Source organism: Eschrichtius robustus, chromosome X (assembly GCF_028021215.1).
Source record: "Eschrichtius robustus isolate mEscRob2 chromosome X, mEscRob2.pri, whole genome shotgun sequence".
Classification (NCBI taxonomy): Eukaryota; Metazoa; Chordata; class Mammalia; order Artiodactyla; family Eschrichtiidae; genus Eschrichtius; species Eschrichtius robustus.
The window spans coordinates 63,118,746-63,131,539 of NC_090845.1; the positions used below are offsets into that span (position 1 = coordinate 63,118,746).

General features: G+C 37.2%; 1 pseudogene; it reads right to left on the minus strand.

The window, feature by feature from the left end:
- Positions 1 to 12,794, minus strand: part of LOC137756331 (uncharacterized protein CXorf49 homolog) — a 33,112-nt pseudogene that overhangs the window by 17,862 nt on the left and 2,456 nt on the right.

Sequence of the window (12,794 nt, forward strand, 5' to 3'; positions counted from 1 at the left end):
GCTTCCCACTAGCTAACTATCTTACATTTGGTAGTGTATATATGTTGATGCTACTCTCACTTTGCCCCAGCTTCCCGGTACCCCTGTGTCCTCAAGTCCATTCTCTATGTCTACATCTTTATTCCTGCCCTGCCACTAGGTTCATCAGTAGCATATATATATATATATATATATTCTTTTTAGATTTCATATACATGTGTTAGCATATGGTATTTGTGTTTCTCTTTCTGACTTACTTCACTCTGTGTGACAGACTCTAGGTCTATCCACCTCACTACCAATAACTCAATTTTGTTGCCTTTTATGGCTGAGTAATATTCCATTGTATATATGTATCACTTCTTCTTTGTCCATTCATCTGTCAATGGACATTTAGGTTGCTTCTACGTCCTGGCTATTGTAAATAATGCTGCAATGAACATTGTGGTATGTGTCTCGTTTTGAATTATGGTTTTCTCAGGGTATATGCCCAGTAGTGGGATTGCTGGGTCATATGATAGTCCTATTTTAGTTTCTTAAGGAACCTCCATACTGTTCTCCATAGTGACTGTATCAATTTACATTCCCACCAACAGTGCAGGAGGGTTCCCTTTTTGTATGCTTGGTAAAATGTCCCTGTGCAGCTGTCTGGTCCTCAAATTTTGCTTGTTGGGTGTTTTTTGATTACTGATTCAATTTTAATAGTAGTAATCAGTCTGTTCAGATTATCTATTTTTTCCTGATTAAGTCTTGGAAGATTGTATGTTTCTAGGAATTTATCCAGTTCTTCTAGGTTGCCCAATTTTGTGGCATGTAAACTTTCATACTGTTCTCTTATGATCATTTGTATTTCTGTGATATTGGTTGTAATTTCTCCTATTTCATTTCTTATTTTGTTTATTTGGGTCCTCTCTCTTTTTTTCTTAAGGAGCCTGGCTAAAGGCTTATCAATTTGTTTATCTTAAAAAAAGACCCCAGCTCCTGGTTTCATTGATCGTTTCTTCCTTTTTTTTTTTGGTTTCTATATTATTTATTTCTGCTCTGAAATTTATTATTTCATTCCTTCTGCTGATGTTGGGCTTTGTTTGTTCTTTTTCTAATTCCTTTAGATGGAAGTTAGATTGTTTATTTGAGATTTTTCTTGTTTCTTGAGGCATGTATGTCTCTCTATAAACTTCCCTCTTAGAAGGGAAATTTTGCTGCATCCCATGGATATTGGAAAGGTTTTTTTATTTTCATTTTTCTCAAGGTATTTTCTGATTTCCTCTTTGATTTCTTCATTGACCCATTGGTCTTTTATTAGTATGTTGTTTAGTCTCTATGTGTTTGTGTTTTTCCCATTTTTCTTCCTGCAATTGATTTCTAGTTTTATACCATCGTGATCAGAAAAAAAGTGCTTAATATAATTTCTATCCTCTTAAATTTGTTGAGATTTGTTTTGTGGCCTAGTATGTGATCTATCCTGGAGAATAATCCATGTGCACTTGAAAGGAATGTGTATTCTGCTGTTGTCGGATGGGATGTCCTATAGATATTTATTAAGTTCACTGATCAAATGTGTCATTTAAGGCCACTGTTTCCTTAATGAGTTTTTGCGTGGACGATCTGTCCATTGATGTAAGTGTGTTGTTTAAGTCTGCTGTTGTTCTTGTATTATTGTCAATTTCTCCCTTTATTTCTGTTAATATTTGCTTTATATATTTATGTGCTCCTATATTAGGTGCATATGTGCTTATGAACGTTGTATCCTCTTCTTCTATTGACACCTTTATCATTATATGATGCCTTTCTTTGTCTTTTATTATAGACATTGTTTTAAAGTCTACTTTGATATGTGTATTGCTACCCCAGCTTTCTTGTTGTTGCCATTTGCATGGAATATCTTTTTCGATCCCCTCACATTCAGTCTGTGTGTGTCTCTCGCTCTGAAGTGAGTCTCTTATAGGCAGCATAAAGATGGGTCTTGTTTCTATTTACTTATTTTTTAAATCCAATCCAACCTGATGTCTGTTGATTGGAGGATTTTGTCCACTGACATTGTTTTGTGGTTTTCACTGCTTCATTATTTTTTCTTTCTTATTTTTTTTATTGGGGTATAGTTGTTTTACAATGTTGTGTTAGTTTCTACTGTACAGTGAAGTGGAGTTCCCTGTGCTATACAGCAGGTTCTTGTTAGGTATCTATTTTACACATATTAGTGTATATATGTCAATCCCAATCTCCCAGTTAATCCCACCCCCACCCCCGCTTTCCGCCCTTGTTGTCCATACATTTGTTCTTTACATCTCTGTCTCTTTTTCTGCCTTGCAAACTGGTTCATCTATACCATTTTTCTAGATTCCACACATATGCATTAATATACGATATTTTTTTCTCTTTGTGACTTACTCCACTCTGTATGACAGTCTCTAGGGCCACCTAACTCTCTACAAATGACCCAATTCATTCCTTTCTATGGTTGAGTAATATTCCATTGTATATATGTAGCACAACTTATTTATCCATTCGTCTGTCGATGGACATTTAGGTTGCTTCCATGACCTGGCTATTGTAAATAGTGCTGCAATGAACATTGGGGTGCATGTGTCTTTTGGAATTATGGTTTTCTTTGGGTATATGCCCCGTAGTGGGATTGCTGGGTCATATGGTAATTCTATTTTTCGTTTTTTAAGGAACCTCCACACTGTTCTCCATAGTGGTTGTATCAATTTATATTCCCACCAACAGTGCAAGAGGGTTCTCTTTTCCCACACCCTCTCCAGAATTTATTGTTTGTAGATTTTCTGATGATGCCCATTCTAACCACGGTGAGGTGATACCTCATTGTAGTTATTTTTTTTTAATTTTGTGGATGTGAAAGCTGTCAATTTCTTCTTGCATAGTTTCTGAGAAGGACTTTCGCCTTTAAACATATTCATCTACATTTTTTAAAAAAATTTATTTATTTATTTATTTATGACTGTGTTAGGTCTTCATTTCTGTGCGAGGGCTTTCTCTAGTTGTGGCAAGCGAGGGCCACTCTTCATCGCAGTGCACAGGCCTCTCACTATCGCGGCCTCTCTCATTGTGGAGCACAGGCTCCAGATGCGCAGGCTCAGTAATTGAGGCTCACGGGCCCTGGTGCTCTGTGGTATGTGGGATCTTCCCAGACCAGGGCTCGAACCCGTGTCCCCTGCATTGACAGGCAGACTCTCAACCAGTGCACCACCAGGGAAGCCCCCTCATTGTAGTTTTGATTTGCATTTCTCTAATAATTAGTGATGTTGAGCAGCTTTTCATGTGCTTCTTGGCCATTTGTATGTCTTCTTTGGTGAAATGTCTATTTAGGTCTTCTACCCATTTTTTGACTGGATTTTGTTGGGGTTTTTTTGATATTGAGCTGCATGAGCTGTTTATACAGTTTGGAGATTAATCGTTTGTCTGTTGATTCGTTTGCAAATATTTTCTCCCATTCTGAGGGTTGTATTTTGGTCTTGTTTATAGTTTCCTTTGCTGTACAAAGGCCTTTACGTTTCATTAGGTCCCATTTGTTTATTTTTGTTTTTATTTCCATTACTCTAGGAAGTGGGTCAAAAAAGATCTTGCTGTGATGTATGTCAAAGAGTGTTCTTCCTATGTTTTCCTCTAAGAGTCTTATAGTGTCCGGTCTTACATTTAGGTCTTTAATCCATTTTGAGTTTATTTCTGTGTATGGTGTTAGGGAGTATTCTAATTTCATTCTCTTATATGTGGCTGTCCAGTTTTCCCAGCACCACTTATTGAAGAGAATGTCTTTTCTCCATTGTATTTCCTTGCCTCCTTTGTCATAGATTAGTTGACAATAGGTGTGTGGGTTTATCTCTGGGCTTTCTATCCTGTTCCTTTCATCTATATTTCTGTTTTTGTGTCACTACCATATTGTCTTGATTACTGTAGCTTTGCAGTATAGCCTGAAGTCAGGGAATCAGATTCCTCTGGCTCCTTTTTTTTTTTTCCCCCTCAAGATTGATTTGGCTATTTGGGGTCTTTTTTGTCTCCATACAAATTTTAATATTTTTGCTTCTAGTTCTGTAAAAAATTGTCACTACTAATTTGACACAGATTGCATTGAATTTGTAGATTGCCTTGGGTAGAATAGTCGTTTTCACAATATTGATTCTTCCAATCCAAGAACATGGTAGCTCTATCCATCTGTTTGTGCCATCTTTGATTTCTTTCATCAGTCTCTTATAGTTTTCTGAGTATAGGTCTTGTTTTTTTTTTTAATAAATTTATTTATTTATTCATTTATTTAATTTTTGGCTGCATTGGGTCTTCGGTGCTGCACGTGGGTTTTCTCTAGTTGCTGAGAGCGGGGCTTCCCTTGTTGCGGAGCATGGGCTGTAGGTGCACAGGCTTCAGTAGTGTGGCACATAGGCTCAAGAGTGCAGGCTCAGTAGTTGTGGTGCACGGGCTTAGTTGCTCTGTGGCATGTGGGATCTTCCCGGACCAGGGCTCGAACCCATGTCCCCTGCATTAGTGGGCAGATTCTTAAAAACTGCGCCATCAGGGATGCCCTGAGTATATGTCTTATACCTCCTAAGGTAGGTTTATTCCTCAGTATTTTATTCTTTTTGTTGCAGTGGTGAATGGGATTGCTTCCTTAATTTCTCTTTCTGACCTATCATTGTTAGTGTATAGGAATGCAAAAGATTTCTGTGCATTAATTTTATATCCTGCAACTTTACCAGATTCATTGATTAGCTCTAGCAGTTTTCTGGTGGCACCTTTAGGATTTCCTATGTATAGTATTATGTCATGTGCAAACAGTTGCAGTTTTACCTCTTCGTTTCCAATTTGGATTCCTTTTATTTCTTTTTCTTCTCTGATTCCTGGGGCTAAGACTTGCAAAACCATGTTGAATAACAGTGGTGAGAGTGGACATCCTTGTCTTCACCCTGATCTTAGAGGAAATGCTTTCACTTTTATTTCCCACCACTTAGATTGATGTTTGTTGTGGGTTTGTTATATATGGCCTTTATTATGTTGAGGCAGGTTCCCTCAATGCCCACTTTCTGGAGAGTTTTTTTTACCATAAATGGGTGTTGAAATTTGTCAACAGCTTTTTCTGCATCTATTGAGATGATCATATGGCTTTTATTCTTCATTTTGTTAATATGGAGTATCACATTGATTTGTGTATTTTGAAGAAGCCTTGCAACCCTGGGATAAATCCCACTTGATCATGGTGTATGATCCTTTTAATATGTTGTTGGATTCTGTTTGCTAGTGTTTTGTTGAGGAGTTTTGCATCTATATTCATCAGTGATATTGGTCTGTAATTTTCTTTTTTTTTAGTATCTTTGTCTGCTTTTGGTATCAGGGTGATGGTGGCCTCGTAGAATGAGTTTGGGAGTGTTCCTTCCTCTGCAATTTTTTGGAAGAGTTTGAGAAGGCTGGGTGTTAGCTCATCTCTAAATGTGTGATACAATTCAACTGTGAAGCCATCTGGTCCTGGACTTTTGTTTGCTGGAAGATTTTTAATCACTGTTTCCATTTCATTACTTGTGATTGGTCTGTTCATATTTTCTATTTCTTCCTGATTCAGTCTTGGAGGGTTATACCTTTCTAAGAATTTGTCCATTTCTTCCAGGTTGTCCATTTTATTGGCATACCATTGCTTGTAGTACTCTCTTATGATCCCTTGTATTTCTGCAGTGTCTGGTGTAACTTCTTTTTCATTTCTGATTTTATTTATGTGATTGCTCTCCCTACTTTTCTTGATGAGACTGGCTAAAGGTTTATCAATTTTGTTTATCTTCTCAAAGAACCACTTTTAGTTTTATTGATCCTTGCTATTGTTTTCTTTGTTTCTGTTTCATTTATTTCTGCTCTGATCTTTATGATTTTTTTCCTTCTACCAGCTTTGGGTTTTTTTTTGTTGTTCTTCTTCTTTCTCTAGTTCCTTTAGGTGAAAGGTTAGATTGTTTGTTTGAAGTTTTTCTTGCTTCTTGAGGTAGGATTGTATTGCTATAAACTTCCCCCTTAGAACTGCTTTTGCTGCATCCCATAGGTTTTGGGTCATCGTGTTTTCATTGACATTTGTCTCTAGGTATTTTTTGATTTCCTCTTTGACATCCTCAGTGATCTCTTGGCTATTTAGTAATGTATTGTTTAGCCTCCATGTGTTTGTGTTTTTTATGTTTTATTCCCTGTAATTTATTTCTAATCTCATAGCGTTTTGGTCAGAGAGATGATTGATATGATTTCAATTTTCCTAAATTTACCAAGGCTTGATTTGTGACACAAGATGTGATCTATCCTAGAGAATATTCCGTGTGCACTTGAGAAGAACGTGTATTCTGCTGTTTTCAGATAGAATGTCCTATAAATACCAATTAAATCAATCTGGTCTACTGTTTCATTTAAAGCTTGTGTTTCCTTATTAATTTTCTGTCTGGATGATCTGTCCATTGGTATAAGCGAGTTGTTAAAGTCCCCCACTATTATTGTGTTACTGTCGATTTCCTCTTTTATAGCTGTTAGCATTTGCCTTATGTATTGAGGTACTCCTATGTGGAGTGCATATATATATATATATTTTTTTAACATCTTTATTGGAGTATAATTGCTTTTCAATGGTGTGTTAGATTCTGCTTTATAACAAAGTGAATCAGCTATACATATACATATATCCCCCTATCTCCTCCCTCTTGCGTCTCCCAACCACCCTCCCTATCCCACCCCTCTAGGTGGTCACAAAGCACTAAGCTGATGTCCCTGTGCTATGCGGTGCTTCCCACTAGCTGTCTATTTTACGGTTCATAGTATATATAAGTCCATGCCACTCCCTCACTTCGTCCCATCTTACCCTTCTCCTTCTCCGTGTCCTCAAGTCCATTCTCTACATCTGCCTCTTTATTCATCTCCTGCCCCTAGGTTCTTCTGAACCTTTTTTTTAGATTCCATATACATGTTTTAGCACACGGTATTTATCTCTTTCTGACAAACTTCACTATGTATGACAGTCTCTAGGTCCATCCACCTCACTATAAACAACTCAATTTTGTTTCTCTTTTTGGTAATATTCCATTGTATATATGTGCCACATCTTCTTTACCCATTCATCCGATGATGGACACTTAGGTTGCTCCCATGTCCTGGCTATTGTAAATAGAGCTGCAATGAACATTTTGGCACATGACTCTTTTTGAATTATGGTTTTCTCAGTGTATATGCCTAGTAGTGGGATTGCTGGGTCGTGTGGTAGTTCTATTTTTAGTTGTTTTTTTTTAACATCTTTATTGGAGTATAATTGCTTTACAATGGTGTGTTAGTTTCAGCTTTATAATAAAGTGAATCAGTTATACGTATACATATGTTCCCATATCTCTTCCTTCTTGCATCTCCCTCCCTCCCACCCTCCCTATCCCCCACCCTAGGTGGTCACAAAGCACAGAGCTGATCTCCCTGTGCTATGCGGTTGCTTCCCGCTGGCTATCTTTTTTATGTTTGGTAGTGTATATATGTCCATGCCACTCTCTCACTTTGTCCCAGCTTACCCGTACCCCTCCTCGTGTCCTCAAGCCCATTCTCTAGTAGGTCTGTGTCTTTATTCCCGTCTTGTCCCCAGGTTCTTCATGACCATTGTTTTTGTTTTGTTTTTTTTAGATTCCATATATATGTGTTAGCATACGGTATTTGTTTTTCGCTTTCTGACTTACCTCACTCTCTATGACAGACTCTAGGTCCATCCACCTCACTACAAATAACTCAATTTCGTTTCTTTTTATTGTTGAGTAATATTCCATTGTATATATGTGCCACATCTTCTTTATCCCTTCGTCCGATGATGGACTCTTCGGTTGCTTCCATGTCCTGGCTATTGTAAATAGAGCTGCAATGAACATTTTGGTACATGACTCTTTTTGAATTATGGTTTTCTCAGGGTCTATGCCCAGTAGTGGGGTTGCTGGGTCGTATGGTAGTTCTACTTTTAGTTTTCTAAGGAGCCTCCATACTGTTCTCCATAGTGTCTGTATCAATATACATTCCCACCAACAGTGCAAGAGTGTTCCCTTTTCTCCACACCCTCTCCAGCATTTATTGTTTCTAGATTTTTTGATGATGGCCATTCTGACCGGTGTGAGATGATATCTCATTGTAGATTTGATTTGCATTTCTCTAAAGATTAATGATGTTGAGCATTCTTTCATGTGTTTGTTGGCAATCTGTATATGTTCTTTGGAGAAATGTCTATTTAGGTCTTCTGCCCATTTTTGGATTGGGTTGTTTGTTTTATTGTTATTGATCTGCATGAGCTGCTTCTACATTTTGGCGATTAATCCTTTGTCAGTTGCTTCACTTGCAAATATTTTCTCCCGTTCTGAGGGTTGTCTTTTTGTCTTGTTTATTGTTTCCTTTGCTGTGTAAAAGCTTTTAAGTTTCACTAGGTCCCATTTGTATATTTTTGTTTTTATTTCCATTTCTCTAGGAGCTGGGTCAAAAAGGATCTTGCTGTGATGTATGTCATAGAGTGTTCTGCCTATGTTTTCCTCTAAGAGTTTGATAGTGTCTGGCCTTACATTTAGGTCTTTAATCCATTTTGAGTTTATTTTTGTGTATGGTGTTAGGAAGTGTTGTAATTTCATACTTTTACATGTACCTGTCCAGTTTTCCCAGCACCACTTATTGAAGAGGCTGTCTTTTCTCCACTGTGTATACTTGCCTCCTTTATCAAAGATAAGGTGACCATATGTGCGTGGGTTTATCTCTGGGTTTTCTATCCTGTTCCATTGATCTATGTTTCTGTTTTTGTGCCAGTATCGTACTGTCTTGATTACTGTAGCTTTGTAGTATAGTGTGAAGTCAGGGAGCCTGATTCCTCCAGCTCCATTTTTCGTTCTCAAGACTGCTTTGGCTATTCTGGGTCTTTTGTGTTTCCATACAAATTGTGAAATTTTGTGTTCTAGTTCTGTGAAAAGTGCCAGTGGTAGTTTGATAGGGATTGCATTGAATCTGTAGATTGCTTTGGTTAGTAGAGTCATTTTCACAATGTTGATTCTTCCAATCCAAGAACATGGTATATCTCTCCATTTATTTGTATCATCTTTAATTTCTTTCATCAGTGTCTTATAATTTTCAGCATACAGGTCTTTTGTCTCCTTAGGTAGGTTTATTCCTAGATATTTTATTCTTTTTGTTGCAATGGTAAATGGGAGTGTTTTCTTAATTTCACTTTCAGATTTTTCATCATTAGTGTATAGGAATGCAAGAGATTTCTGTGCATTAATTTTGTATCCTGCTACATTAATAAATTCATTGATTAGCTCTAGTAGTTTTCTGGTAGCATCTTTAGGATTCTCTATGTATAGTGTCATGTCATCTGCAAACAGTGACAGCTTTACTTCTTCTTTTCCGATTTGGATTCTTTTTGTTTCTTTCTCTTCTTTGATTGCTGTGGCTAAAACTTCCAAAACTATGTTGAATAATAGTGGTGAGAGTGGGCAACCTTGTCTTGTTCCTGATCTTAGTGGAAATGGTTTCAATTTTTCACCATTGAGGACGATGTTGGCTGTGGGTTTGTCATATACGGCCTTTATTATGTTCAGAAAAGTTCCCTCTTTGCCTACTTTCTGCAGGGCTTTTATCATAAATGGGTGTTGAATTATGTCAAAAGCTTTCTCTGCATCTATTGAGATGATCATATGGTTTTTCTCCGTCAATTTTTTAATATGGTGTATCACGTTGATTGATTTGCGTATATTGAAGAATCCTTGCATTCCTGGAATAAACCCCACTTGATCATGGTGTATGAACCTTTTAATGTGCTGTTGGATTCTGTTTGCTAGTATTTTGTTGAGGATTTTTGCATGTATGTTCATCAGTGATATTGGCCTGTAGTTTTCTTTCTTTGTGACATCTTTGTCTGCTTTTGGTATCAGGATGATGCTGGCATCGTAGAAGAGTTGGGGAGTGTTCCTCCCTCTGCAATATTTTGGAAGAGTTTGAGAAGGACAGGTGTTAGCTCTTCTCTAAAAGTTTGATAGAATTCGCTTGTGAAGCCATCTGGTCCTGGCCTTTTGTTTGTTGGAAGATTTTTAATCACAGTTTCAATTTCAGTGCTTGTGACTGGTCTGTTCATATTTTCTATTTCTTCCTGGTTCAGTCTCAGCAGGTTGTGCATTTCTAAGAATTTGTCCATTTCTTCCAGGTTGTCCATTTTATTGGCATAGAGTTTCTTGTAGTAATCTCTCATGATCGTTTGTATTTCTGCAGTGTCAGTTGTTACTTCTCCTTTTTCATTTCTAATTCTATTGATTTGGGTCTTCTCCCTTTTTTACTTGATGAGTCTGGCTAATGGTTTATCAATTTTATTTATCTTCTCAAAGAACCAGCTTTTAGTTTTATTGATCTTTGCTCTCGTTTCCCTTATTTCTTTTCCATTTATTTCTGATCTGATCTTTATGATTTCTTTCCGTCTGCTAACTTTGGGGTTTTTTGTTCTTCTTTCTCTAATTGCTTTAGGTGAAACGTTAGGTTGTTTATTTGAGATGTTTCCTGTTTCTTGATGTAGGCTTCCCTCTTTCTATCAGCTTGCTAAGTTCTTGCTGTAAACTTTCCTCTTAGAACTGCTTTTGCTGCATCCCATAGGTTTTGGGTCATCGTGTCTCCATGGTCTTTTATTTCTAGGTATTTTTTGATTTTCCCTTTTGTTTGTTCAGTGATCACTTGGTTATTAAGTAGTGTATTGTTTAGACTCCATGTGTTTGTATTTTTTACAGATCTTATCCTGTAATTGATATCTGGTCTCATAGTGTTGTGGTCAGAAAAGATACTTGATACGATTTCAATTTTCTTAAATTTACCAAGGCTTGATTTGTGACCCAATATATGATCTATCCTGGAGAATATTCCGTGAGCACCTGAGAAAAATATGTATTCTGTTGTTTTTGGGTGGAATGTCCTATAAATATCAATTAAATCCATCTTGTTTAATGTATCATTTAAAGCTTTTTTCCTTATTTATTTTCATTTTGGATGATCTGTCCATTGGTGAAAGTGGGGTGCTAAAGTCCCCTTCTATGATTGTGTTACTGTCGATTTCTCCTTTTATGGCTGTTAGCATTTGCCTTATATATTGATGTGCTCCTATGTTGGGTGCATAAATATTTACAATTGTGATATCTTCTTCTTGGATTGATCCCTTGAACATTATGTAATGTCCTTCTTTGTCTCTTGTAATAGTTTTTATTTTAACGTTTATTTTGTCTGATATGAGAATTGCTACTCCAGCTTTCTTTTGATTACCATTTGCATGGAATACCTTTTTCTGTCCCCTCACTTTCAGTCTGTATGTGTTCCTAGGTCTGAAGTGGTCTCTTGTAGACAGCATATATATGGGTCGTGTTTTTGTATCCATTCAGCCAGTCTGTGTCTTTTGGTTGGAGCATTTAATCCATTTACATTTAAGGTAATTATCGATGTGTGTGTTCCTATTACTATTTTCTTAATTGTTTTGGGTTTGTTATTGTAGGTCTTTTCCTTCTGTTTTGTTTCCTGCCTAGAGAAGCTCCTTTAGCATTTCTTGTCAAGCTGGTTTGGTGGTGCTGAACTCTCTTAGTTTTGCTTGTCTTTAAAGCTTTTAATTTCTCCATCAAATCTGAATGAGTTCCTTGCTGGGTAGAATATTCTTGGTTGTAGGTTTTTCTCCTTCATCACTTTAAATATGTCCTGCCACTCCCTTCTGGCCTGCAGAGTTTCTGCTGAAAGATCAGCTGTTAACCTTATGGGGATTCGCTTGTATGTTATTTGTTGGTTTTCCCTTGCTGCTTTTAATATTTTGTCTTTCTTTTCAATTTTTGATAGTTTGATTAATATGTGTCTTGGTGTGTTTCTCCTTCGATTTATCCTATATGGGACTCTCTGCGCTTCCTGGACTTGATTGACTATTTCCTTTTCCATATTAGGGAAATTTTCAACTATAATCTCTTCAAATATTATCTCAGTCCCTTTCTTTTTCTCTTCTTCTTCTGGGACCCCTGTAATTCGAATGTTGATGCGTTTAATGTTGTCCCAGAGGTCTCTAGGACTGTCCTCAGTTCTTTTCATTCTTTTTTCTTTATTGTGCTCTGCTGTTGCTATTTCCACTATTTTATCTTCCAGATCACTTATCTGTTCCTCTGCCTCAGTTATTCTGCTATTAATTACTTCTAGAGAATTTTAAATTTCATTTATTTTGTTGTTCATCCTTTGTTTGTTCTTTAGTTCTTCTAGGTCCGTGTTAAATATTTCTGCGTTTTCTCCATTCTATTTCCAAGATTTATGATCATCTTTACTATCATTTCTCTGAATTCTTTTTCAGGTACACTGCCTATTTACTTCTCATTTGTTTGGTCTGTTGTGTTTTTCCTTTCACCTTCATCTGTTGTCTGTTTCTCTGTCTTCTCATTTTGCTTATCTTACTGTGTTTGGGGTCTCCTTTTCACCGGCTGCAGATTTGTAGTTCCTTTTGTTTTTGGTGTCTGCCCCAGTGGCTAAGTTTGGTTCTAGTGTCTGTGTTCTGGTGAATGAGACTGGATCTTGTCTTTCTTGTGGGCAGAACCGCGTCCGGTGGTATGTTTTGAGGGTGTCTGTGACCTTGTTATGATTCTAGGTAGCTGCTCTGCTAATGGGTGGGGTTGTGTTCCTGTCTTACTAGTTGTTTGGCATAGGGTGTCCAGCACTGTACCTTGCTCGTTGTTGAGTGGAGCTGGGTCTTAGCATTGTGATGGAGATTTCTGGGAGAGGGTCCCCATTTGATATTACGTGGGGCTGGGAAGTCTCTGGGGGACCAATATCCTGAACTCGGCTCTCCA